Source organism: Panthera onca, chromosome F1 (genome assembly GCF_046562875.1).
Source record: "Panthera onca isolate mPanOnc1 chromosome F1, mPanOnc1 haplotype 2, whole genome shotgun sequence".
NCBI lineage: Eukaryota > Metazoa > Chordata > Mammalia > Carnivora > Felidae > Panthera > Panthera onca.
Window position 1 is genome coordinate 37620679 of NC_138355.1, and position 27809 is coordinate 37648487.

Genomic DNA, 27809 nt, shown 5'->3' on the forward strand with positions numbered 1-27809 from the left:
GCCACGCTTTAAAAAAGCATAAGGGATACCGGCAACAAGGAGCCCAAGTGTGAGAGCACGACCTCGCTTCCGCTGTGTTTATGGCATCCTGATCGGACGTGTGTTATTCTTTCCTTCAGAGCAAGCAATCACAGGAACGGAAGAGGCGCAAACTGAGTGTTTCTGTCACTTGTTAGTTCTCTATCCTCAGGCGAGTTGTTTGAACTTTCTGAGCTTCAATGTCTTCATTGGTAAAATGCGCCTAATACTCCTTCCCTCGCAGGCTTGCCGTATTCCTTCTACGCAGTGAGGCACCTGGGAAGATGTTGAACACCTAACGTCATAATATGTTAAAGCTGCAATTCCGAAAGACCCCCTCCCGGGGGCAGGTGGGCTATCGGATGACTTTGAGAGAACCATAGTCTGAATCTCTAGAGCGTGGTATTGACTGAGTCCTGCGATGTCAGAAACGAGCCGTGGCTGGAAAGTGCCAAGTGGATCGTGGGATCTTGGGAAGAAGACAGCTTCGCTCATGTTCATCTGACCAGGAAATGGAGAGGAAGCCAAAGTAGCTTCCAGAGCTGAGCCCAGGTGTCATTCATCATTTTACGCTACATGGGAAGTGGGACAGGACCCGGGCCTGACACCAGCTAGGCCTCCGAGGAAAGAATCAGAAGCCACGGTTACCAGTCAGTGAATGATGCCAGGGAAAACCACTCAGGGCATTAGGAGATGGGTCAGGAATAAGAATGGGATTTTTCGGGATTTGGGAGCCAAAGGATCTTCAGGGGAGTGATAAAGATGTTTAGGAATTCTCGGGCCTAGCATCGAGAAAGGTCAACTAGACGTCTGAGAGCACTCAGAAGTCTGGAATGGCTGCCTGAGGCCACACTCGAAGAGGAAATCAGCAGTGAGTGTTGGAGAGATTTTAGGGATCCCTGAAGGCCACACGATAGGAGTACCAGACACTGGTGTTATTTAAGATGGTGGGGAGGAACAGGGCCAATTTTTTCCAGAAGACAAGAGTCTAAGGTGTTTCACTCCACCCCGCCCCCACCCCACCCCTGCACATCCTGCAAAATCCTCAGAACCATGAAGAGCCTGGGTCTGACTCCCATCCGTAGGTTACATTAAAATGCCCAGTCGGCCTTAAAATAGGAAGAGTCATCCAGGTGGGTAGGACCTCATCCTAAGAGCCCCTTGGAAGCAGAGAATTTCCTCTAGCTGGTCGCAGAAGGGGAAGTCAGGGATCTCAAGCAGAAGGACTCAAGTCACTACTGATGGCTTGAAGAGGGAAGGGGCCACTTGTTAAGAAATTTGGTGGCTTCTAAGAAAAGTAGCTTTGCTGACTCCCAGAAACAAGAGAGGGATCTCAGTCCTACACCCACAAGGAGCTGAATTCTCCAACAGCAAGAATGAGTGTGGAAATGGATTCCTTCCCAGGGCCCAGGCTGGTCAACACCTTCACCTTAGCCTTGGGATACTCTGAGTGGGGGACCCGGTCAGATCCAGACCCAGATCCGGAGATAATAAGTGGGTGTTGTTTTCAGCTGTTCAGTTTGTAACGATTTTGTGTGCAACCGTTGGACACAAATACAGGTCAATGAAGAACACGTAGCTCAAACTTGAAGACTTAGAAATGTGTCCATCTTTGCCTCGTTTTGACTCTGGTTCTTTCCACCTGTTGTTTACCACTATCTTCTTCAGACTTTTTTTTTTTTAATTCACTATCTGATTACTAGGAACCAATAAGAATTTAAATATACATAAGTGCTAATAAAATATAAGAAAAATATGCAAAAAGTGTAAAGTCCATACTGTTTCTGCCACTTAGTTTGTGTGGCCTCGGAAAATTTTTTTAGCCTCCTTGTGTCTCAGTTTCTCATCACAAACAGGGTTTATAAAGCTTACTTACTGCATTTAAGTCAGACTCAACTCACACGGTGTATTCCAATGTGGTTTATGAAGTATAAGGCTTTATACAAATGTAAGCAACTGCTTCTGTAAAGCCAAAGCAACCAGCAGGATGCCTGGGGCAGCCGGGTGAGCCAGCGACAGTGAAAATCCCAGCTAGAATGTCTAGACACCTAATAGGAGAACATTAATGAGAAGAGCCCCTGGAAGAAAGTATGGAGGACCATTTGCAAGGACTATTTTTCCTCTTGGCTGTGCTTTCATTCTTCAAGTAAAAAAAGAACAGACTCGGAAGCATGCTAGACTAATTCTCGGTATCACTAATAACAGAGTTTAAAATCCTAGATGAAAAAAAAAGTAATATGATTCCCAGAACGGCCGACCAAGTTGTTTAGAGAGCAAAAGAGAAAAAGGAAGCCGCCCTGTAATACGTTATGTAATGAGGACATTAAACAGAACAAATGAATGAAATCAAACACCTATAAAGCAGAGGAGAAGCAGAAGGACATTTCTTGGGGGAAATGTTATCGTTGGTTAAAAATAACACACGCCTGTGCTTCACAATAGGGTGTGAAACGTCTTGCACGGTAAAGAGATGGTTGGGAAGAAAGGCTACAGGCACGGCGTGGCAGCATATGGAAATTCAATCTATAACAAAGAAAATCAGACAAGCGATGGGTGATAAGCACGCCCATGAAGGACAAAAAGACAGATGTAAAAAGCTGATGAGTTCTCCCACTACTAACAGCATCCAAATTAGCAGAATGTTTATTATAAATCATACTACAATAGCTACACAGAGGAATACTTTGGAGAAGGTTCAGAAGAGGAAGAACCAGCACCAGTGCTATATTTAGTCAACAATACCAACAAAGTGTTTTGTTTCCTGCCTGTTCCATTGTTGATTGACAATGAAGCTGCATTTGAAAAACATGAACCCAGGTAATACGAAAGCACACACATACGTACGCACGCCAGGTAAATCTGTAAATAAATTTACAGGCAGAATTAAAAGCTTTCGCTAGCACACAACATGTTGCAGTCATCCTAGAGAATGGACAAAACTGAGAACCAATTCCGGGAAGTAACCCCATGCCACAGAGGAGCCCCGTGTTTAGGATCTTAAGTGTACTTGAGACTAGAAACGGGCTTGAGTTCAAAGCTTAGCTCCACATTTATCCTTTGGGAGATACTGAGCATTTAAATCAGCCTCTCTGAGCATCAGTTTCTCTGTCTGTAAAATTGAGATAATAGGGGTTTGGAGAGGACTAAGTGGAATGTTACACATAAACGGCTGACATATGGTCAACGATCAAAAATGGTGGCTAATTTTTAAATCAGTAATACCCCTCCAGCTGTAAAGGAGCTCATTAAATAGACTGAGGATCCTTTCCACTTTTAAAGTCTTACAGTTCTACCCTTGTACATTTTGATGGGAATATAAAATGGTGCAGTTTCCGTGGAAAATAGTTTGGAGGTTCCTCACCAAACTAAACATAGACTCAGCCTACAATCGAGCAATTCCAGTCCCAGGTGTTTACTCAAAATAATCCAAAGTAGGGATTTAAACGGTTACTTAGAGCATTTTTCATTAGAACATTTTCTTACAGTAGCCAAAAGGTGGAAACAACCCAGTGTCCATCAACAGATAAGGGATAAACAAAATGTGGTACATAATATAATGGAATATTATTCAGCCATAAAGAGTAATGAAGTTTTGTTACCTGTTACAACATGGATGAACCTTGAAGACTTTATGGTAGATGAAATAAGCCAAAGGCAAAAGAACAAATATTGTATGATTCCATTTATATGAAATACATAGAAACACATAGGAAATTTCATAGAAACAGAAAGTAGAGATTACCGTGGGCTGGGGGAAGAAACAAAGGTGAATTATTACTTAATGGGTACTGAGTTTCTATTTGGAATGATGGAAATGTTTTTGGAAACAGATTGTGGTGATGGTTGCACACCAGTATGAACAAGAATGATGCTACTGAATCGTATACTTAGAAACGGTTAAAATGGCATTTTTTATATATAATAAATTATATATAATTTTCCCACAAAAAAGCGTGGGTCTATCTTTCAGACTCTTCTCCTGTGATATGCCAACATCCCAGTTAGAACGATGAATGCCACCTGCCTTTTCCTATTCCCTACAGTCACAAGTGTGGGCTCTCGAGACAGTTCGCCTGGGTTCGAACCCTCCTTCTGTTACTTACTACCTGTGCCATCTGGGGCAAGCCGCTCAAATTGTTTGAGCTTCAGCTTCCTTCTATGTAAAATGGAGATAAAAATAATCCCTACCCCGTAGGCTTGTTTGGAGGAAACTGTGAGATGCTTACAACGGGGCTGGGATGAAGAAAGTGCTTCTGAAATACAGGTTCTTACAATTCCTTGACAAGGGCCGCTACAGTGGTAGCGGAAGGTGAGAGCGTCAGAGTGGGAGTCTAACAGTGCTGGGGCCAAAGTTCCGATTCTGATTTCCCAAGATGCTCCTCCCTGAGGTAGGAACCCTTGGCTCTTGTCCCCAGCTGATCAGAAGACAACAAAGTACTCCTTGAAGCACTACCCAAGCCCACTCCATCCTTCCTACTGTAGGCAGAGAGATCATTCTAATCTTTCAGTAGAGAGCATCTCACGGCTCTTGAATTCAGTCCCAGCTCCTGAATACCCCTTTCTGCTCTAACCAGGTAGACCTGCTTACTGCCCTGCCTGGAAAGCTCTTACCTTGCCACTTGCCCCAGCTCTCTGCTCCCCATCTTTTCGGTTAACACGTGGACATCACCTCTTCCAGGCAGGTTTCTCTGGCTCACCAGGGTTGAGTTAGATGCTTCTCCTATGAGCTCTTTCCACTACCCCTACCATTGCATACTCACTCTGATGTTATTGCCTGTTTTCTTATCGTCTCTTATTAAGCTCCCTATGCTATCAACTTTTTTATCCATAGCACCTAGCATAGTCCCTGCAGTGCCTGGATCATAGAAACACATGCTGGTTGAATGGATGAATAAATTTGAACGGAGGGAAGAATGGCCTGGCATTGGTTCTATAAATTGCGTCAGGTTGTGAGACGGCGATATCAACTTCTATAAGCCTTTGGCCTCTTTCAGACCTTTATCAGACCGTTATGGACCCTTGACGTTATGTCAATATTAACGGAACATAGTAAGTGACAGCACAGATCCTAAACAAGGGAGGTGGGCAACTGTTCGTTTTTTAGAAACTTACTGGCCCCTACTGTCTATGTGCAAATAGATTCCTACCTGTGGTTTCAGTCCCTCCACCATCCAAACCTACCTGGTTCTTAACTTTCCTACTTGTACCGGTGGTGGCCCCATCACCTGAGCTAACCAAACTTCAAATCCTTTCATCTTTGACTCTCCCATAGCCCCTCAGATCTCCACAGTCCCTCAGGCACTCATTTGACCTCCTATCTACACCCACTTTCCCATTCCTACGATCGCTCTTAAAAAGTGCTTTGTGTAAGAACAAAGCTCTGTTAGAGAGTGTTTTCCTCCACTTTGGGAAATCATCAAGGACACCCGGGCCACTCAACGTCATTTAATATGGAACACAGACTTCAGGCTAGTGTCTCATTCTCCAGCACCTTTGGGAAAACAGCGCTGTGAGACTAGTTAGACTCTCAAGGCAGAAACAGCACCAATTTTAAATGGCACCAAATGGGGCAATGACCTAGAACTGCTCCTTTTTTTTTAATCTTCATAATACTAGGAAAATTAGGGGCATGTCCCTCTGCCTTAGGAAACAGGAAGGCTAGCCTTTCTCCTTTGAACCAGTGGCATTGTTTTATTGTCTTTGCCTAGGAAAGGTCTGAAGCAACCATTGAATTTGTACTTTAGCTATTGCCAGAAGGAACATTAATTAATATAAATTACAGCATAATTAAATCACAGAAATAAGTAAGCATTCATCAAAATTTTAAAAAGAACAATTTTATACAATCTTCTCCCACTGGTTAAATGGAATCATTCTGCTATTTAAGCTGCTTTTCCACACTATTACTTATTTGTGGCGCCTAATAGACGCCTTCCTCAGCAAAAAGTACAGAATAATAGAGGAGTTCGCTTTGAGAAGGTATAGACAGGTGGTCACCGCCTAAAGCAGGTTGTCCGATGAAAGTCTTGTTCTCCCAAGCAGTCCTATCACTGTCGCCCTCTGTCGAGAACAGGGTCTCCTCACTCAGGGATGCTTATATGTGACCTTTGATCTCCCTGGGCTTTCAACTTCCTCTTGGAAGATTGTAGATGATAATGGTGTCTCCTTCATCGAGCTATTTAGAACGGTGCCCAGACATCATTCAAGCATTATTCCAAGCTGTTCCCCTGCCCCATCCCATGTTGTTCCTGCAACTCTGCAGTGGGTAGCCTGCCTGAAAAGGATTGCCAAGTCCAGATCTTAATATTACAACATAGAAGGACATGTTTCTTGCTTTCCCATCTTGTATCAAAATTGGATAGCTCTCATTCAGTCCAGAAAAATCTATATCGTTTAGAGGTTTGGGTCGTTATTTATAGGTGTTTAGCATGTGCCCAATGATTGCTTAGGCATCTGGGATTGGAGAGGGTCAAAGCATATAAACCACCCATCAGAGATTCCCCAGGTTCTACACATGTGATCTTCTTAGGCCTTGAAGGAAATACAGGATCACATTTTTTCAGCCTGTGGAGATGCTTTAACAAGTAGGAGGTTAGTATGTAAGGGTAGCGGCTCTCAAGATGACAATCAACTACCTGACTCTCCTGTGTCGCATAAAAACCTGGGAGGCTCAGTCAGTAAAGTGTCCCACTCGATCGCGGCTCAAGTCATGATCTCACGGTTCATGAGTTCGAGCACCACATCAGGCTTCTCCCTGACAGCACAGAGCCTGCTTGGGATTCTCTCTCTCTCTCTCTCTCTCTCTCTCTCTCACTTTCTGTCCCTCCACTACACTCTCTCTCTCAAAATAAATAAACTTAAAAAAAAAAAAAACAGAGTTAGGTATTTTCCACAGTGCTGCCTATCTCCCTTTATTTAAAGGTTCATACATTAATTCCTTCTCGAGTTGTCTGCAGCTGAATTTCATTCTTCTTATGGTCAGAAAATGAAAACTATGAAATCTAATGTGTTTGGCTTTTGTTCTCACTGTCAGAAAGCTGATAGCCAGCTCATTGCCCATATGTGCCAATCCGTTCCCTTTAAGTGTCTAATTGTTTACTCTCCTTGCATCCTTCGACTGTACTTTCTGTTAGTTACCTTATCTTTTTTTTTTTAATTTTTTTTTTAACGTTTATTTATTTTTGAGGCAGAGAGAGACAGAGCATGAACGGGGGAGGGTCACAGAGAGAGGGAGACACAGAATCTGAAACAGGCTCCGGGCTCTGAGCCGTCAGCTCAGAGCCCAACACGGGGCTCGAGCCCACGGACCTTGAGATCATGACCTGAGCCGAAGTCGGACGCTTAACCGACCGAGTCACCCAGGCGCCCCTGTTAGTTACCTTATCTTGAGCTTCTGAACAAAGGGCAGTACAATTTTCAACCTTAAATGAAAAAAAGTAGATAGTTCATTTGATTCAACAATAGCAATAATAGCAAAAATAGTAGGTAAATATGAACAAGTGTGAGTAAATCACCGGATAGTATTTAAGATTTCTGTTCAGAAAAGGTTAAATAGAAGCAATAAGTAAAAAATACTAGAGATTTAAAAAATTTTTTTAATGTTAATGTTTTATTTATTTTTAAGACAGAGAGACAGAGCGTGAGTGGGGATGGGGCAGAGAGAGCGGGAGACACAGAATCTAAAGCAGGTTCCAGGTTCTGAGCTGTCAGCACAGAGCCTGACGCAGGGCTCGAACTCACAAACTGTGAGATCATAACCTGTGCCGAAGTCGGACACTCAACAGACTGAGCCACCAGGGTGCTCCAATACTGGAGATGTTTAATATAGACGCATATTACATATTTATATATAATATATAGATAGAGACATATACCTATACATAGATATATAGACAGGCATGATATGTAGATACATATCTCATATATCACACTTATTTTTTAATTTTTTAAATATTTTTATTAATCTTTGAGTGACAGAAAGAGACAGAGCACGAGTGGCAGAAGGGCAGAGAGAGAGGGAAACACAGAATCTGAAGCAGGCTCCAGGCTGTGAGCTGTCAGCACAGAGCCCAACATAGGGCTCAAAGCCACAAATCAAGAGATCATGACCCGAGCTGAAGTCAGATGCTTAACCAACTGAGCCACCCAGGTGCCCCTATCATACTTATTTTTATAGAGACATATATATGCAAAGATATCAGATTCTTTGCATTCTTTGCATAACTCAGACTGTCTAGGTTTGAATCATAGCTTCATCCTCTACCAGCTGTATGTTCTCGGACGAGTTATTTATAATCTCATTGCCTCAGGTTCATCATCTCACAATTACAGGTAAAAGTATTCCCAACAAAGGTTTCTTTGAGGATTAATGAGATAGTTAGGATATGGCGAGCTTTCAATAAATACTAGCTTTTACTCTTAACAACTCTCTTTTACTCATTTATGCTAAGTGTTCCTGACAACATATCCTGACAATGTTTCTAAGTCCTGTATCCCCAATTTGAACAATAGGCTTCCATGTTTTAAGATGGGATGGGCTATCTTCCCCAAATGCTAAAGACCAAAGAGTCCTTAATTGTACTTCCTGTAAATAATGCCTCACTCAAACTCCAGTCATCTGGGACATATGAAGATCTTTCATGGGCACAGCTGGCCAGGCAGAAGCAGCTATGGTTGTGGACGAGGAGTTCAAGGCCAAGCCATAGCAGCTCCTTTCCTTCTGCAGGTTGCTCAGGATACACAGGGATCAGGGTAGAGAGGGAAGAAGATCGAACTCTCTCTCTCTCTCTTTTTTTTTTTTCATTTCCAAAACAATAGCTGCATGAACTTGCTGTGCATGAAAGTGAGCTCTAAGCTACCCTTTGGGTAAGGTCCCCCACTCAGTGGCCAGCCTTCCCTGTATTTGTGGTCAGAGAAGAGGGGGTCTAGCAAGCCCCTGCTCGAGATGATGAGCTCCTGTGATGAACAAGCCCCACTCCCTGCCAATCAGGGATGTGGGCACGGGATGGGGAGGGGGATGCTGACGAGGACGTCTGCTACCTTCCAAGCCCAGCCTCAACTCCCGAACATCAGTCACCTTTGGCCCTCCCCCCGACCCACCCCAACAGCAAAAGGACAACAGCACCAACTTCTTTTGGCTCAAAATAACCAGCAATGTAAAGAAGACATCCGGATGGCCAACAGGCACGTGAAAAGATGTTCAACGTCGCTCCTTATCAGGGAAATACAAATCAAAACCACACTCAGATACCACCTCACACCAGTCAGAGTGGCCAAAATGAAGAAATCAGGGGACTATAGATGCTGGAGAGGATGTGGAGAAACAGGAACCCTCTTGCACTGTTGGTGGGAATGCAAATTGGTGCAGCCGCTCTGGAAAGCAGTGTGGAGGTTCCTCAGAAAATTAAAAATAGACCTACCCTATGACCCAGCAATAGCACTGCTAGGAATTTATCCAAGGGATACAGGAGTACTGATGCGTAGGGGCACCTGTACCCCAATGTTTATAGCAGCACTCTCAACAATAGCCAAATTATGGAAAGAGCCTAAATGTCCATCAACTGATGAATGGATAAAGAAATTGTGGTTTATATACACAATGGAATACTATGTGGCAATGAGAAAAAATGAAATATGGCCTTTTGTAGCAATATGGATGGAACTGGAGAGTGTGATGCTAAGTGAAATAAGCCATACAGAGAAAGACAGATACCATATGGTTTCACTCTTATGTGGATCCTGAGAAACGTAACAGAAACCCATGGGGGAGGGGAAGGAAAAAAAAAAAAAAAAGAGGTTAGAGTGGGAGAGAGCCAAAGCATAAGAGACTGTTAAAAACTGAGAACAAACTGAGGGTTGATGGGGGGTGGGAGGGAGGGCAGGGTGGGTGATGGGTATTGAGGAGGGCACCTTTTGGGATGAGCACTGGGTGTTGTATGGAAACCAATTTGACAGTAAATTTCATATATTAAAAAAAAAAAAAAAAGAAATAATGGAAACTCAGATGGTCTGTTGCACAACCCAAGAATATTCATATAAAAATGATTACAATGCTGTAATATAATATAAAATAATAAAGAAAATATAAAGAAAAAAAAATAACCAGCAATGAGATGACACAGGGGAAAAAAACCCCAAACAGGTGCGTTGCTTGTTATGTTTTATTATGTTAAATGGTTTACATGGGATAGCCTATTTAATACAATATGTAATAAACAAAAATGTGGAACTTGCGAAAGCTAGATTTCTGAAAGTTGAACTTTTTAAAAATCTTTATTTATATTGTTCTTTCATTACATCCTTGTTTAGAGGAGCCACCTGAATTATAGCATAATTATAGTTTTCAAATATCTCTGCATGTGTGGTTTTGAATATTCACTTAAGGGAACGGAATCAAAACCCCTTGAGAGAGGCGTTTTAGATTCAGCTAGGAGTCTAACCAGGGATGGTTAGTACATAATCCGAGACTGCACCATCCAGGGTGGTGACCACTAGCCACGGGGGTCCACTGAGCACTCAAAATGTGACTGCTGCTGCTGCGGCATTGCATTTTTAAATTTTGGTTCACGGTAATAATTTGCATGTAAAAACCGAAGTCGTGCAAAGTATTTTTCTCGTCACACAAGTTGACCCCTGGTAGGACCACACATGAAACATTCCTCTTACCTGAGGGTGCTCATGTCCAGCACGTGCCCTGTTTCTAGTATTACCTGTAAGCGTTTCACTGACGCGGATGATAGCCACCTATTGATTCAATTCAAATGAGTTCTTTTTTTTCTATACACCAGTGTGACCTTATGATGTGTTCATGTGGATATTTTACGTGCACAGCGCGAGTTACAGTGATATCCGTAAATCATCGTCGGTGATTACATCGAAATTTTAATCGTAACACAGTTGATGTTTAAATTCAAAGTGAAGGCATGCTGGGGCGTCTGGGTGTCTCAGTCGGTAAAGCGGCAGACTCTTGATTTTGGCTCAGGTCATGATCGCATGGTTAGGTTTGCGGGTTTGAGCCCCAAGTCGGGCCCCATGCTGACAACGCGGAGCCTGTTTGGGATTTTCTCCTTCCCTCTCTCTCTCTCTCTCTGCCCCTCCCCTGGGCATTCTCTCTCTCTGTCTTTCTCTCTCTCTCTCAAAATAAATTTTTTTAAAATGTTTTTCTTTATTTTTGAGACACAGAGAGACAGAGCATGAACGGGGGAGGGGCAGAGAGAGAGGGAGACACAGAATCGGAAGCAGGCTCCAGGCTCTGAGCCGTCAGCCCAGAGCCCGACACGGGGCTCGAACTCACCGACCGTGAGATCATGACCTGAGCCGAAGTCGGACGCTTAACCGACTGAGCCACCCAGGCGCCCCTCAAAATAAATTTTTAAAAATGAAGGCATACCACTGACGCCGAATTGCTTAGAGGTCCAGAAGCGGGTACTGTCATGGAAATGATACGTTGTAAACGTCACAGTGAATGGTGATTGCGATTTGCTGACGGGATGCCAAATGAGAAAGCTGATTGTGGTATAAAGATGTTTTTAAAGGTAATGAAGTGTGCAACAGTAAGAGACATTTTCACCAAATACACGGTGAATTTGCTAAATTGCCTCTCAATATTCAAAAAAGGGTTGTTGAAATTAGTTACTTCAAATCAGGATCAAATATCTAAGACAGATTTTCCCCTTTGTAGACAATCTCCTTTCTTTCTTTCTTTCTTTCTTTCTTTCTTTCTTTCTTTCTTTCCTTCTTTCTTTCAAATTTTTAATTTTTTTTTTTATTTGATGAATTTGGGTATATGTAGACACCTGTGATGTTATCACTACAATCAATGTAATAAACATATATCACCTCCAAAAGTTTCCCTGTGTCCCTTTGCTGTGTGTGTGTGTGTGTGTGTGTGTGTGTGTGTGTGTGTTAAAAACGCCTGAGATCTACCCTCCTAACAATTTTTTAAGTGCATAATATTCCATTGTTAACTACAGGCACCAGTTTGTGCAATGGACCTCTAGAACTTACTCGTCTGTTCTAACTAAATTTATATCCATTGAACCAGTCCCCATTTTCTCCTCCCCCAGCCCACTGGCAACCAACATTCTATTTTTCGCTTCTTGAGTTTTCTGCTTTCTTAAGTTTGACTAGTCTAGATACCTCATGTAAGTGGAATCGTACAGTATTTGCCTTCTGTCACTGATGTATTTCACTTGGCATAATGTCTTCCAGGTGTACCCGTGTTGTCACGAAGTTTTAAGACGTTTTAAATAGGATCTGCGCTTGTCACTTTCACCAGATATAAAATTGCTTTGATTCGCACATGCATACATACATATGCATACATTTTTAGATGGAGACATGGTAAAAGAAACTATGATTTCAGCTATAGAAATGTTTTAGAAAATCATGAGGAAAATACTAAAAAAAAAGATATTTCGCAAAAAGAACTTCAATTAAGCCACCAAACAATTGCTTATAAAAGACAAGACCCCTTTAACAATATCAAAGTTCAATTGATTCAAAATCTGAAAAATTGCAAGTTTTTGTTCTGTTTTGCTTTGTTTTGTTTTAGCTTTAAATGAGTCACAAGGTAGAACACTGCCCAATGAGTCCTTAGGGTATGTTTTGTCTCTAAAGGCTTCTTAATTTATAAAGAAATATTGTCCATTCATAGCCTAAAATATCAAGCTCATGGCATGGATATTTTTTATTTTACATCTGTCAAAGAAGAATTTTGTCTGGATATTAAAAAGTTAGTTTCAAACACAATAAACAATTTTCCAGCCATGTTAGCGCAAATCACAGATTTATTGAAATTTTTAAAAAGGAACTGATGTTCCTTTATTTCTTTGTTTCACTGTATGATACATCTTACAAATATTTATGCCCAGTTTTCCAAAGCAGACTCCATGAAATTTGTCCTGGATACAGTTGTTAAAATCAGTCAGTGTATACATGCAAATGCAATCAATCATTAGAAGTGAATAGCAGTGTTGAAAGAAGTAAGAGACAACCTAATGGGCTCGTGGCCAACACTCTGGAGTGGTGAAAAAGTTTTGCAAACATTTACTGTACTGTTAACCTCAATTCCAACTTTCATTCTTGAAAATAAAGGGATATTTACCAAATACCCGATAATTAGAGATTTAAAAAATGGCATCATGACTTAGATTTTCACACCGATATCATACTACATATCAATGAGCTAAATGTGGAGCTCAGAAGAAAAGAAAAGCTTATCAGTGACCTACCAAGACAGAGGCAAAATCTTCAGTTAAAATGGAAGCTCTTCATAATCAAATCAACATTAATGATCTTTATAGTTTTCTTTCATGAGTCAATATGCAGAAGATCTTCATTGTAATTGAGAGCATTCTGTAAACCGGCTGCGAAACTATAAGAAAAAGATGAAAAGCTCAATACTGACCAAAAGCTGCTTTTCAATGTCAATACCATTTTGAGTTCAGGGTTAATACTGAGTTAGCACAGGAATGAATGAGTTTCCTTAGGCAGACCTGGATTTGAAAATCATGCCTTTTGCTTTAAATCGAGGCAGTTACTTTTAAAAAGATGACCCAGTTTTATCAATGTGGATGTGAATATTAAAGGAGAATGATTTTTCAGTTATGAGGAAACTTTTAAGGATGTTTGGAGCAACTTAGGTATATGAGTATGCTTTCCAACTATAAAATTTATAAAATCATACACGGCATTTATTCCCCATAAAAACCAAGCCATACAAATTTGCTGAGCTTTAAGTGCAAAATGCACTTAAGAAGAAAAGAATCTAAAAAGAATCTTCAGGGGCACCTGGGTGGCTCAGTCAGTTAAGCATATGACCAATTTGGCTCAGGTCATGCATGATCTCATGGATTGTGAGTTTGGGTCCCATGTTAGGCTCTGTGCGGACAGCTCAGAATCGGCTTCAGATGATCTGTCTCCCTCTCTGTCTGCCCCTCCTCCGCTCGTGTTCTGTCTCTCTCTCTCTCTCTCTCTCTCTCTCTCTCTCTCTCTCAAAAATGGGTAAACATTTAAACATCAATCAATCAATCAGTCAATCAAATCTTGATTTCAGCTAGGTTGTGATCTCAGGATTCATGAGATTGAGCCCCGCGTTGGGCTGTTGACATCTCAGAGCCTGCTTGGGATTCTCTCTCGCGCTCTGTCTTCTCTCTCTAAATAAACATTAAAAAAATACATGGCTGCAAGAAAGTTTTAAATCACATATGTGGTTTACAATACATTGCTATCAGACAGTGCTGACATGGGGGAGTCTGTGAAAACTGCCTCCCAGTCAATACTGCACTTAGGTGCCTTCAGGGGATAAGGAGGGGAGGGGAGGAAGTCAGCCTGGGTCAGTGATAACCACCCTGACCACTGGGAGAACTTTTTGTCCTGTTGGATATATAAGTGTTTGTCGCTGCTCGCCCTTGTCTTCCTGATTTTTCTTCTTCTGACAGTGGAAAGAAAAGAAAAGAAAAGAAAAAAGGAAGGAAGGTCAGTTCTGGAAGCTTAAAGCCAGATTTCCTCTGGAAGTCTGGCTAGCCAGTTAAAATACGTCAGAGTCTATTCAGAGCACCAAGGAGTGAAAGAGAATGCCTTTCTCTAGGAAGTGAAGGAAATCGCTTACAGGCTTTTGACCCTAGAACCATCAGAAACCCTGAAGCAGAGAAAAGGAGAAACTCCAAGCTTCTGGGACCCTTTGAAGAGTTAGGACTTTCTGACCCTGGAAACTTCATCTAAGAAAGTGAAATCTTGTTTTTGTAAAATAAGGAAAGTGTGGTTAGGAGAAGAAGAGACGAAAGCTAAAAGTCGAAGTTTAATGGAGAAAGGATATTTATTTTGTCCTTACGTATTTTATTTCTATTTTTTCTCCAACATATACAGGAATCACACACAATGATCAGTGATTACCCGTGACCTAACAATTTATGCTTTTATTTTAATAATCACATTTGGAATGGATATCAGTATAAATGACCTGGCTGTTTGCTGCTTTGGTCATGGTTGGGAAAAGGTTTTGTTTGTTCGGGAAGGTGGAGTGCTATGGAGAAACAACCCGTTTACCTAGTGGCAGATGCAAGGAATCCAGACATGGAAACTGGGGGGAAAGAAACACTTTCTGGAACAAACTTACAAATTCAGCCGAGGTACTTGGTCTGTGTCATAAGCAGCTCTTTGCTTGGCATGGTGCCTGCCACCACGTAGGCGGCCAGCATCATTTGCTGGATTGAATTGTAAAATGAGGTCATTTCCACAAAAAGATTTGTTGTCTAATCAGAAGACAGGGTACGAACCAGAAGACATTAAATAAATATAACTGGTTTTAGTGTTTGTATTTTTGTGTTTTGTATTTATTTTGCTAATTATAGAAAACCTGCTTCTAGTTTTCTTTTCTCTTCTTAGGAAAAGACAGTGGGTACACAGAACACAATACCGACATTGAACTTACTACCTGAATCACGCTCTCCAAATATTCTTTGTAATGACTTGGAACCATTTTTCCCTCACATGCATTATCCTAATTGAAATCCTGCTATAAAGTATCTGCATGCTGGGGCCAGTAAAAACTCATCATTTGAACACAAGTCTGGGCAAGAGGACATGGGGCGCCCTGCAGTCTATCTTCTCTGTTTCCCCTGTAAAATGGCTTCCCTCTTCTTGCTTTGTCGATTACGTTATTTAAACTTGCATGTTATAGCAATCATTTCCCCCCATTGGTAAGTGAAAGAAAATGCCTTCTAAGGAAGTGGAAAAGCCTGTGAGAAAAGTACATGAACCAAAGAGTTCTAGAAAACCCCATCACTAAAAAGAGAGGAGAACAAAAGAGCATTCTGAGAGAAAGGAATGAATATAAAACCCTTACGCAGGTAGAAAGGACAAGATAATGTGTATGGGCTACTGAACAACATGGGCGCCCAGAGCTTGTGTCCACACTCACTAATGAGTTCATTAAATGCTACTGGTGGCTTTTAAAACAATTTTTTTAATGTTTTATTTATTTATTTATTTATTTATTTATTTATTTATTTATTTTAATTTTTAACGTTTATTTATTTTTGAGACAGAAAGAGACAGAGCACGAACAAGGGAGGGTCAGAAAGAGGGAGACAGAATCCGAAACAGGCTCCAGGCTCTGAGCTGTCAGCACGGAGCCCGACACGGGGCTCGAACCCACGGTCTGTGAGATCATGACCTGAGCCGAAGTCGGCCACCCAACCGACTGAGCCACCCAGGCGCCCCAATGTTTTATTTATTTTTGAGAGAGAGAGAGAGAGAGAGAGAGAGAGAGTGAGTGGGGTAGGGCAGAGAGAGAGGGAGACACAGATTCTGAAGCAGGCTCCAGGCTCTGAACCGTCAGCACAGAGCCCGACACGGGCCTCAAACCCACGAACTGTGAGATCATGACCTGAGCTGAAGTCAGACACTCAACCGACTGAGCCACCCAGGGGCCCCAAATGCAACTGATGTTTTAAATCCATCATACCTTTTAGAAATCCTCCCTGGATTATTACATAGATTCCTAAGAATGGTTTAGTGATATATGGGAAAATTGATGGGGGTTTTAAGAAATGCTTTTTTATTCTTCTCACTTAAAATAAGAAAATATGGGCTCAAGCTATTTGGAATTTCAATATCCAAAGTATTTTCAGGAGTATATTGGATTTGTACAACACAGGATGCCCGAGGTCACGGAGTGAAAGCACAATTAGATGGTGTTATGAATAAATCTGTTTTAAAGTTTTCATATCTAGAAAGGCCGTTTTGACTACAAAGAGCTTAATATTTTTATGTCGCTTAGAGATATTTGGCAAACATGACTCTAGATAATGTTCCATAACAGAACTTCAAAGTAGTCCTGTGATGTTGAAATAAAGTTGGAATCCTAAATGAAAATTTTAAAAAATACATTTGGAATTTTTGAGATCTTTATGAACTTTCCTTTCCTCGAAAAAAGAAAAATAAAATTGAGTGTGGAAGCCGTCATCAGTCCATGGACTGTTATGGCTGCTCCTCGCTGGTTTCTCTATCTCTAGCGACCTCTCTCTCTCTCTGTCTCCCTGACCCAGTGGTCAGAACAAAGCTCTCAGAATTTTCTGGTGAAACACCATTGAATCATTACAGCTTCCGGTTGAGGAAACATCCCCATTTCTTTTTGTGTCAGATTGAAATGTCCCTTTCCAATGACCAATGATCAGCGATCGATGTCCTGCCGTGTCACCCAGTCTCCTTTCACAGTTGCCATGACTCTGTTAGCCTGCCCTCTTTTGTATGTGACTGTGCGGTTCTTTCAAACCTCCCAGCTTGGCAGGCCCTCTTGTGCTCAGTTAGCAACACTGTGCAAAACTGCTTTGTTCTGTTTAGTTCTCCGGTCCTCTTGGGCACATGTATAACAGGGACAAAGCCACATGTAGCTGTAAGCATAGCTCCGAGCACAGGATGTGGGATCAACTAATGTTTGTTAAATGAACAAATGAATATGACATTATCTGCTTGAGTAACCATTGTCCCATCTTGAGAGAATAAAAATCTAAAGGAAACTTTCATCTTTAATCATAGGGTAGACCAGATACCCTGAAATTTCCTGCTGTAAAACAAAATAAAATATAATTGACATCCTTTTATTTTAATTTTTTTAATGTTTATTTATTTTCGAGAGAGATACATCATGAGAAGGGGAGGGGAAGAGAGAGAGGGAGACACAGAATCCAAAACAGATTCCAGGCTCCGAGCTATCAGCACAGAGCCCATTGGGGGGGCTCGAACTCGGGAACCAACTGTGAGATGATGACCTGAGCCGAAGACAGACACTTAACCGACTGAGCCACCCAAGTGCCCCTAATTGACATCCTTTTAAATGCAAAGTTGAGCTCATAAGATACAAAGAGAAATCCTTAAAGGAATAGGAAAACTATCATAAATCTGTGCTCATACCAAGCTGCTTGGAGGGGTTTTTGCAACTGGGCAAGTGGAGGTTTGGGTTTAAAGGACCACAAGGAGGAGAAGAAATAAAGCCCACTCAATGTTGAGCCTGGAACCAAAACCTCTGGAGAACACTATTGGTGGACACATAAACGCTACTTGCTTGGTGAAGGGAGGATGAGAAAAATGCACTCTACTTCTGAATATAAATGGAGAAGAAATACATCATTTACTGCTACCGTTTCCAAAGCCCCACTAAAATCAGAGGAAGAGATTTTTTTTAATGAACAAACCATAAGAACGAAGAGTGCAGGAGAGAATCAGTAATGGAAAAATACTGGAAGCTTGAATTCCTATGGAAAAGTGGTCACCGACTCAGAAGATACTTAGAGCACTTAATCTTCAGCCTACAGTACAGAAAGCTAAGAAATGGCAGAATTTTGATTGCAAGGTTCCCCCAAGTTCACAAATGGCATGAGGAAGCTATAGGGTATGGGGGTAAATTTGAGGGTAAACATGAAATGATTGGTTGAAGGTCAGTTTGTTTGAAGAGCAGTTGGTCCCCAAATGTCCACCCTGACCCCATTTGTCTTATCCCACCATGCCATAGGTGATGGTTTCTCCCAAAATGCAGCAAGATGATGAGAGTTAGGGGCTGACAGATATGAAGCACAAAGTCTCTAGACTCCAGGTACCAGCCCTTGTTTCAGACAGGTGCATCATTCTGATAATAAGGGCACGAACTGAAAGCTGGGATTCCCCCCGGCCACTTCTCCCACCAGTTCCCAGGTTACAAGTACCTAGGACAAAAAACCTAGGGAAGACAGGGAAAAACCTTCTGGGGCCTCTGGCAAGCACAGTAGGAAAGCAACTAATGCCAGGGGTCCTCCAAAGATACATCCCACCAGAACACCCCCGCTGTGGAGACCACAGCTGACAAGCCAGACCCCCTTTCTCAGCGCTTCCAATCAGCTTGCTAGTATTCCATTTGTAAAGATGAGTAGAGACTCAAGGATCATCAGAGAACAAAGAAAGACTCTATCGCGAGAGACACAGACCAAAAAAAAAAAAAGCAAACAAACAAATAGGAAGAAGAAAGCCACTTGGAGGAAATGGAGGCCATACAGGAAGAAGAATATATATATTTTTAAAAGGTACAATTACAAATATCCTCAGAGAGATAAGAGAAGACCTTATGTCCATAAAAACAAAAATAGAAAGCCAAAAACAGGGAAAAAGAAAAGAAACAACATTGAGTACACAAACAAACTAAAAAGCACTCTGGAAATAAACAACATTCTAGCAGAAGTTTAAAATGCAATGAAAGAGCTGAAAATCACCATAGAGTAAAAATACATGACAGAAAATATTATTGAACAGATAATGCCAGAAGGCTGGTTCAGAAAGTCCAACATCCAAGCAGCAATATCATTCAAGAGATTTTTTCCAAATGGGCAGATTAAAGATGTATTGATCACCCAACATTATAGATGAGCATAACCCACACCAAGGCACATGATGGCTTCTCAGAACACTAAGGAACAAAGAAAATACCCTCAGATTTCCAGAAAAAGGAGAACATACCACATTCAACGATCAAGAATTGGAATACCAACGCTGGGACCTAAATGACAATGAAGTAATGCCTTTACAATTATAAAAGGAAACAACTTATAATCAATCATTCTATTCTTAGCGAAACTAAGTGCGCGAGTAAAGACAATTTCAAACATATAAGATATGGAAAGGTTTGCCTCCATCCAGGACACGGATTCTCAGAAAGCTGGTGAAGGATGCACGTGTCACAAATGAGGGAGGACGCTGAGAAAGAGGGAGACAGGACACGGGAAACAGGGAATCCAGCACAGGAGAGAAACAAAGAGAATCGCTGGGATGAGGGAGTAGGGACAGCCCAGGATGAGACAGTGCTTCAGACACAGATGGCCACCAGTCCAGCCCAGAGCACATTTGAAGGCGGTAATATTTCTTTAAGAAGATGCAATTGATAGACTGTTTGGTGCACCTGAATGTCTTGAGAGATGAGCTCAACAAGGGTGAAGAATTTAGGGTTGAGTCGATGATAAAGGCACAGGAACTCACGCAAATAAAAACTCAACACTCTAGTTATTTCCAGGGATGATAAACAGAACTAGTTCAGGAAGGGGGGGGGGGGGGTGGATTTTAAAGTTGCTTGATTCGCCTGAATAGAATTTGTATCGTTATAAAATAGTTATAAAATGAAACACTTAACTGTCTTTCCTGGAATTCATCTTGTGGGGACGAGAGGAGTGAACGGGATAATGGGGGAGGTGAAATGAGAGACAGCCCGGCCTCATCTGCCAACCTAGGAGATTTACATGTAATGACTAAAATGAAAAGTCTAGAAGTAGTCATGCAAACATGTTATTTAGAAATATGGAGGTAATGCCCGCAAGAATTAGCTAAAAGAGAGGAAAATGATCTGAAGAGGGAAAATAAGAGAACAGGCATGCTTGTTTTTCTTTCTTCCTTTTTTCTTTAATGTTTGGCCAGAAACTCTGGAAATAACAGGAATCTTTAAACTATGTAGAAATATATTTTGACCAGATTTGTGTTTGTATATACATATACAAGTATGTATGTATACGTATTTATAAATGCGTGTACATACATGCAGTTTGATCTCTTTCGGCTTCTATTTCTAACAACTTATATACAAAAATGAATCACAAAGGAATTTTTCTATTTCTGTCTGGACTTTGGGTCTTGTGTGGGGAGGGAGAGGAGAAACACAAAACAAGTTTCCCTAAAACTCTTAACTATAGGCCTGCCCTCATAAGGGTGTTGGATGAGAATCCTTATTTCAGAAAATTTTCCTTACTATATACATTTTGGAAAATTTCGCTTACTGATGTGTCCCATGCTGCTAGCACAGTGTTGGCATATGGTAAGCACTCAACAAATAATTGCTGAATGAGAAAATAAATGTCTGAGGATAAAATTAAATTAGTGGTGTATAATAATATGTAAGACAACACAGGAGATCCATATAGGTAGACTTTGTAAAATCAAATATACTTGTGAAAAGTTTAAAGTTAGTGTCGATGATAATTGAAATAGAATGTAAAACTTCCAAATTAGTGTAAGGGGAAAAAGTTGAGTTAAGCAAAATGACTAATCTAAAAGAATGAGAAAAACAAAATAGAAAAATGGGACGAATAGAAAACATGTAACAAATGGTAGAAATAAATTCCAATGGATAAGTAATCATAATAAATATAAGTGGGCTGAAAACCTACCAATGAAAGGCCAGAGATTATTAAAATGGATTTTAGAAAATTCAGCTTTATACTTTTACAAAAGACACATCCTAAAGCAAGGACGCATAAATGTCACAAGTAAAAGGATGAAGAAAGGTATTTCGTGTAAAAACTAAATAGAAAGAAAGCTCATATAGCTACATTAATACCAAGCAAAATACACTTTGATGTAAAAAAATTACTAAAGATTAAGAATATCGTTAAATATTGATAAGTTTTCATTCACTGTAAAAAATAACAATCCTACCCTTTTCCATATCTACTAACATAATTTCAATATATAAAGAAAAAATTGATAGAACTACAAAAAGAAAATAGCAAAATCCACCTACCCGGTGGAAAATTTTAATGCAATTCCCTCCAAAAATGATAGATCAAGCGGGCAAAAGTTAGCTAGAAACAGAAGATTTGAATGACGTAATTAACACATTTATTCCAGGGGCTATATATAGGACTCTAAATCCAACAATTGGCAAATACACATTGTGTTCAAGCACACGTGGAACACTTACGAAAATTGAATTTGTATTATTAAGCCATTAAGCAAGTCTCTGTAAGTGGGAAAGCTGTCATGTCTCAGACACTATCTTTTCTGACTAAAATAGAATTACACATTTCTTCGAAATAACATTAAAAAATACATGTTTGAAGATTTTAAAACATACTTGTAAAAGGTCCTTGGGTCAGGGTGCCTTGGTTGGTTAAGCGTCTGACTTCGGCTCAGGTCATGATCTCGCGAGTTCAAGCCCCACATCAGGCTCTGTGCAGAGAGCTCAGAGCCTAGAGCCTGCTTTGGATTCTGGGTCTCCCTCTCTCTCTTCCCCTCCCCTGCTCATGCTCATGCTCATGCTCATGCTGTCTCTCTCTCCCTCCCTCTCTCTCTCTCTCAAAAATAAACATTAAAAAATTAAAAATAAACATAAACAAATAAAAGATCAAAAACCAAATCAAGTTAGAAACTGGAAAACACATAAATTTGAAGGATAATAAAATAGTACATATCAAATGTGTTTAATGAACAAAGGTGATATTAGTGGGAATTTTGCAGGCTTAACCGTTTATATTACAGAATCAGAAAGAATAGAAATTTAGTGCGCTGTCTTAAGAAATTACAAAAACTGACAGAAGGTACACAAAGAATAAAGCCAAAAGTTGATGTTTTTGAAAATCTTAAAGCTGACATTTTTTACTAGATTGATTAAAAAAATTAATATTTAAAAATCATTTATAACTATAATTATAGGATATGTTTTAGAATAGTAAGAGAATAGGGTGGATAATTATATACTTTTATGTTTAAAAACTTGGTCAAAAGGAAAAATATTACATACCAAAACTGACTCAAGAGAAATAGAAAATCTGCGTATTAATGTAACTATTAAGCAAATTGAATGAATTGTTAAGAATTGACTCGCACATATAATCTCACCCAACATTCAGATACTTAGCAGTCAGTTCTATAGAACAGTTAAGGAACAAATACTTCTATTTTTTTTTTTATTTTTAGTTTTTTTAAGGTTTATTTACTTTGGGAGAAAGAGCGCAGGAGCGGGGAAGGGACAGAGAGAGGGGGAGAGAGAGAATCCCAAGCAGGCTCTACACTGCCAATGCAGAGCCTGTTGCGGGGCTCCAACTCATGAACTGTGAGATCATGACCTGAGGCGAGATCAAGTTCCGGATACTTAACCGACTGAGCCACCCAGGCACCCCCAAATAATTCTGATTTTATACAAACACTTCTATTTAATAGACAAAGAGGAAATACTACCAACTTATTATATATTTTTTAATATTTAATATATATAATATATATATATATATATGACTACTAAAAAGTGTTAAGTTAGTTAGGATCAGAATCACCTACACGTTAACAGAAACCTGCCAAAATATCAAAAGAAGATAATTTCTCTCTCATTAGATGATACTCAGACAAACACCAGCGACGATATGGCAGCTCTATGGAATCACAGGGGACCTAGGCTCCTCTCTGCTTTGCCATCACAGAGTCTGGCTTCACTTTCATGGTCCCATGTGGCCATTATGGTTCAGCCATTACTTCTGCCTCCCATCCCCTTGTGGCAGTTCGTCTTTTCCAAAGAAGGCTATAGAAATCTTAGATGCTCTTTTCCAATACGACCTTTCCAATGTTACAGCCAAAAATGCAGTTGTTTCTCTCCCTCTTGAAGACGGCAGGTTCTGTTACTGCTTTGACCGGTAGGATATGGCAGAAACAACATTGCGCCAGTTCGAGGCATATCCTTAACCGAACTGGAAGCGATCGCTTTCTGCCTCGTTACAGCTGGCCTCTGCTTAAGAAACGTGACTTCTCTGAGGCCATCAGGCTGTGATAAGCCCAAACATTGTAAAACAGTTCTGAAGAGATACCATGTGAAGTGAGACGAAAAAGCACAGAGATATCGGATGTATGAGTGAAGAACCTATCTTGGAGTGGACGATCCAGCCCTGGCCAGGGGAACAATCCAGCCAAACCCTTCTTGAGTCCCTGACCCACAAAATTGTGAGCAAGGTAAAACGTTTGCTTTAATCCATTATGTTTCTGTGGTTTGTTTAATCACAATGTGTAACCTGAGCACTTCTCATTGAAGGAGTTCTTCTCGACAGCTTATGTAATGTTTATTTTTGACACAGAGAGAGACTGAGCATGAACGGGGGGGGTGGGGCAGAGAGAGAGGGAGACACAGAATCCGAAGCAGGCTCCAGCCTCTGAGCTGTCAGCACGGAGCCCGACGTGGGGCTCGAACTCACGGACCGTGAGATCACAACCTGAGTCGAAGTCGGATGCTTAACTGACTGAGCCACCCAGGCGCCCCTGGACAGCTTATGTGACTCCTGGCTTTACATTTTGTTGGCCCAAACTTAGTCACATGGCTAAGACCTAGAAGTCTGGGACTTGTTAGTCTCCTCTGGGCTGCAATGTTCCCAATGAAAAATCAGAGCTCTCTACTAAGGAGCAAGAGGAGAATAGACGGCAGGGTTGAAAATAGCAATCTTTGACCCAAGTTATGTCTACACCGGTGATTCACAAAATGTGGCCTCAGGACAGCAGCAATGGTATCACCTGGAAACTTGTTAGAAATACAAATACTCAGATGCCACCCCGGACCTCCTGAATCAGAAGTGCCGGGGAACTAAAGTTTGAGAACTATTGATCCACACTTAGAGAATAGGATTCTTCCTGGTGAAATGTCAGAGACAGTTGATGATCTTTTAAAATCAGGAACAGAGAAAGATGTCTGGTATCACTGCTTCCATTGAACATCGTACTTCCTGTTGTGGTCTGTGCAGCAGGAAAAAGAAATAAATGTTATACGAAATATATAGAAAAAGATAAAACTGCCATATTCACAGTTGATATTGTTTACACAATTACAAAAAAAAAAACGAATAGCTTTTCTGGGTAAACTGATTCTAAAATTTATATGGGAAAATGGAAGTTCAAGAAGAGTCAAGATGTTTTTGAAGAAAAGGAAAGAGGTGGAGAGAATTGGCACTGCGTGGCTATACCAAAATTTATTTGGAAGTAGAGTAATCAAGACAGTGAGGTATTGACACAAGGATAGAAATATGCGACTGGAAGAGACAAGAGAGCCCAGAAATATGGGACATGTGTCGAAGTGAAAGTGGCATTTAAGATTGGAATGGAAAAGATAGACGAGGAATTAATTAGTTCTGGGTCAATTGACTTCATTCAAAATGACAGTATTGGGTCCCAATATCAGTGCAACAAACAGTATCAATTCCTATTTGGTTAAAGACTGAATGTAAAAAGCAAAACTTAAGATTTTTTAGACAAAATCATAGGAAGATGTCTTTAAGGCTACAATACAGAGAAGAACTTCTCGTACAAGATGTAAAACACACAAATCATACCGAAAAGGATTGATGAATTCAACTACATTACAAGTTAGAATGTCTACCCAACAAAAGAAACCATTAAAAAAAAAAAAAAAAGGACAATTCACAGACTGGGAGAAGATATTATATAACATATAACGAATAAATAATTAATATCCTGAAAATATAAAGATCTCTTGACACAATCCAACAGTTCTGTATGTGTGATATGTTTTACAACATAAGCATAAGACTGAGATTTTTTACTGGATAAATCTATATATTTAAAATCTATACATTCCTATTTGTATAGATTTAAAATAAGATGCAGCTAAAGAGAGAATTAGCAGAATTAGTTGAATGGTAAAGTAAAAATGAAGAAATTATCTGAGATACAGCTCAGATATCCAGAGCTAGAAACTATGAAAGAGAAATAAAGAGGCATAGAAGGAACAAGAAGTTCTAGGAAGTATATAATCAGAGTTCCAGAAAGAAAAGACTAAGGCAGAGGAAATATTTGAAGAGATAATAACTAAGGCTTCCCCCAAATTTATCAACAGTGGCACCCACACTGGAGAACAATTTGTGAATACGTACTAAAGTTGAGTGGGTTCATTTCCCAACAATCCAGCAGTCTTACCCCTAGGTACGTATATACCATCAATAATGTCTTGCACATATGTACAAGATGATATGTACAAGAATATTCATGATGTTAGTGTTTATAATTGGAAAATACTGAAAATATTCATCAATATGAGAGAAGATAGATTATATGTGCACATATTAGAATACCAGGCATCACTACAAATTAATAAACATATGTCAACACAAATAAATCTTGCAAAGATTTTGAGGGATAAAACCAAGGTCAAGAAAGCCCATGATACAACGTCATTTATTTAAAATGTACAAATGGGTAATACAATAAATATCACTCAGAGATGAATACAAATGTATTCGAAGTATAAAGAAATGCTCAGAAATACATAAACACCAAACTCAGGATGGCGATTTTTTGCAGGCAGAGTGAGGAGAGACAGAGTTATGATCGGAAAAAGGGCAAATAGGGGTCTTTAATTGTGTCGATAATGTTCTCTTTCTTAAGGGAGAAGGCTCACAAGTTCTTTACATCACTTTTTATAGCCTTTTTTATGGCTGAAATATTCCAAAATATACTTTTAAGCAGCTAAAATGCCTTTGAAAGATAACTGAGGATGTCCAAGAATCGGGGCTGTTTCAACTGAAATGTGAATATAATAGTTTCTGGAGACATTTAACGATTCATAAAATACAGTTTATCCACATGTTACTCTTGACTCTCCATCCTCCTTTCTCCCCAGAAGACACTGAATTTCCTCCGGGCGGCCGATATCATATGTTTTCATGGCACGTATGTTCCCCTTTCTCCCAACGTTCGCCGTGTCCTCAGCGTATAAACATCCCCGAGCCGCTGCTGTCTTTGACGACTAAATAAGAAACTCCTGTCACTTACACCTGCTGTGAACGTCTTGCCTCCCCTCTCACCAGGAGTTCTTGGAGGAGCACCTTCTACTTCCTGTCTCCAGCGCATGGCTTCTACTCGCTCTGCAAACCACTCCTCTCTGGTCCCTGTCCGCTTTGCTGAAAGAGCTCACACTTGGGTTACAACAGTCACTTGAAAGTCAACTCCGGGGTAACTTTTCGGTTTAACAGACCCCGGCTGCCCCTGACGCTGCTGATCTCCGCTGGCCCCCTGAAGTTCTTTTGTCCCCTTGGTTCTGAGATCCTGATCCTTGTCCTCCTCACACCTCTTACTCCTCTTCTGTTTTCTTCATAGTCTCTGGGTTAGCACGCTTTTTATAAGTCAGGTGACCGAACGCGTGTGGGTGCACTTCTGAACTCTCTGGTCTGTTCCGTTCCTCAGTTTGCCTCTCCTTGCGCCAAAACCACACGATCTTAGTTACTATACCTTCATAATTGACCTTAATATCGAATAATACAAGAGCTCCAGACCTGTTTCTCTTCAAGATTGTCTTGGCTATTATAAGGCTCTTAGAAGTCTTTTGTTTCCCCCTAGATCTGTCCCCAAAATTCGGGGGAAATTTTTGAAATTCTGAAGTCTGAGAATATCTTAGTTATTCTTAGTCATGTGAAGGATTAATTTCGGGGACAGCTTCTTCAGAAACTTATCATCCCCGCCACACGTGCTTAGGCTCCCATTTTCTATGCACTTATAATCAGTGCACATCTTTCCCTAGAGATATTTTGGGGAATAATAGCAATTGTTTATGTGTTCATTATAATTATTTTTACTCGCTATCTCCCGCAACCCCTACGCATTAGGTATTATTATCCCATTTGATAGATCAGAAGACTGAGACCAAGGAAAATGAACCTACTTGCCTTTCACACAACTGATAACGTTTTAAGTTTGGCATTCAAATCTGTCTGATGCCAAAGCCTGGTTTTATTTTGTTTTTCTTTCACTCTTTACTCCTGCTCTTCTAATGACACAATAGACTAATCACAGAATTGAAACCGAGGTTGTTCGAGATTTGATGCTTACCTATAGTTTCTGCACTGGAGACCACATGACACTCAACATCCGCAAAGAAGGGCTCACTATTGCTTTCTTATTCTAAATATAAATATTGCTCTATGTCTGAATTACTTATTGTTGAGTAACAAATCCCCCCTCGCTGACCCCCAGAGCATAGTGACATCAAACAACCAGTATGTCATCAGGTT

At 40.5% G+C, this 27809-nt stretch overlaps 1 long non-coding RNA gene across 1 annotated transcript; it reads right to left on the minus strand.

Annotated features, from left to right (window-relative positions):
- On the minus strand, window positions 1–27733 carry LOC132686272 (uncharacterized). Its single transcript, XR_009613543.3, has 3 exons — window positions 27628–27733; window positions 13251–13393; window positions 1–294 (listed from the first exon to the last, which is right to left on the minus strand). It is a non-coding gene; the product is annotated as an uncharacterized LOC132686272 (long non-coding RNA).
- Between the last annotated feature and the right edge of the window lie 76 nt (window positions 27734–27809).